The sequence below is a fragment of the Galeopterus variegatus genome, unplaced genomic scaffold, assembly GCF_000696425.1.
Source record: "Galeopterus variegatus unplaced genomic scaffold, G_variegatus-3.0.2 Scaffold3070, whole genome shotgun sequence".
In the NCBI taxonomy this organism is placed as follows: Eukaryota; Metazoa; Chordata; class Mammalia; order Dermoptera; family Cynocephalidae; genus Galeopterus; species Galeopterus variegatus.
Genome location: NW_007729181.1, coordinates 170,975 through 172,772, shown reverse-complemented (window position 1 = coordinate 172,772; position 1,798 = coordinate 170,975).

Genomic DNA, 1,798 nt, shown 5'->3' with positions numbered 1-1,798 from the left:
TAACAGTTGAACTATTTCCTTTTAGAAAGAAAGACAGAAATGTAGTTAGTAAAACACACGTAGTGATAAGCCACCAGTTATGTCTGATAGATAACACAGAATATTTCACAATTAGAAAGTACCTTCAAGATCATCTTGCTCACAGTAGATCCTTAATATCAATAATTCAAGATGAAGCTTATTCTAACATGGTTATCAATCAAGTAGGGCCTATTCTAAATGTTTAATGTGTTTTTGGCTAGTTTCCTTTGTTTATATTTGGGTTGCTACTTAGCTGAATCCTTTCATCTGAAAATCCCAAGCCAGTTTCTGGCTTGATATACTGGATAATTCTTTGCCAAAGAGTAATATTACATTGGGTGAGAAATAGAGCCCTGGGGATTGTGCATTTTGGAAGAATACCATGATCAAAGAAAAGAAAGTTTTTAGTCCATGGTTAATCTGCAAAGCATTTGAACTACTTGCATATGGGAACTCAGATTATTGCTTACATTTATGGGTAATGAGGTCAAGGCTATGGTTCTAACCCCTATTTCTCCAAGAAAAATGATGGCCCATTATCACATTATACTGTGAGTCCCAGCTGGTCATCTTGGAATTGTCTACAATAGATATTGAGAAACCTCAGAAGGATCTTTTTATTTGATTAGATTTAGTGAAGATTTTTTGAGGTCTAGACCAGCTCTGTATGTTCTTTTTCTTCTTGCAATTGTCCCCAGAAGCTCAGCCTGCTTTCCTTTCCTCTTGGTGGCTGCCACCATTCATCTAGTTAAATTATCTTCTCCAAAAGACTGATATTAGGGTCGGATACAGTTCCCCCAATTCCTTGTCTATCTTGCTGCTCCTGAAGATATACACAGAAATCTTTTAAAATGAAAAGTGTATTAGCTTAAAGCTACATGGACTTAGATGCATATGTACTACATTAGGTGAAAAGAAAAACTGCTAGGGAGTTGTAAGATGAAAAACTCTCAGAGCTTGCACAGAGCTGGAAGATGTTTGAATTCCAACCAGCCAAAGTGAAAAGACCTTTTGAACATGTGGGGCATTGAATAGAGACTCAGAAAGACCATGCCTTTGTAGAAGGTCTAAACCAGCACTTTAGTAAAGGCTAATAGTGTACTAACTTTATCAAAGCTTAGAAGTAAGACTTGAGAGAATCAAGGTGATCCCTAAGTAATTGAACTGTCACATAAAAATGTAATACCCCTTAAAGGAAGAAAAGAAAATCCAAGGAAGAAAATTACCCAAGAGTGGGGAAAGGAGAAAGGAGTGATGAAAAATTTGTCAGACCTCATAAAAAGGCTGGGAATAATTTGTGTTTCAACCATACTGGAAAGACCTTTTAATATGTGGATCATTGAGTATAGTCCTCAGCAAGGTATTGCCGAAGTGGGGTGGGGCTGGAGTGGGGGGAGGGGAATAGCTTTAGATTGAATGCTGCTCCGGAGCAGCCCTAACAAAGCTAAGGAGCAAGACTTGAAAGGATCAAACTGATTCCAAATAACTTAACTGCATTCAAGGGGGGGTGAGGGGAAGAACTCAAAATTTAAAGAACTATAATAAAAGCAGCACCAAGAATGTAGAATTCACAATGATCATCATCTAATAAAAAACGATCAGGCATGCAAATAAAGAAGGAAAATACAGTCCATTGTCAGGAGAATCTTTAGTCAATTGAAACAGACTCAGAATGACAGATGATAGCATTAGTAGACAAACTAACATAAATATAATAATAAATGAAAGCATGGTAATGATGAAGAGAGAAATGGAAGGTATAAAATAGATCCATTTA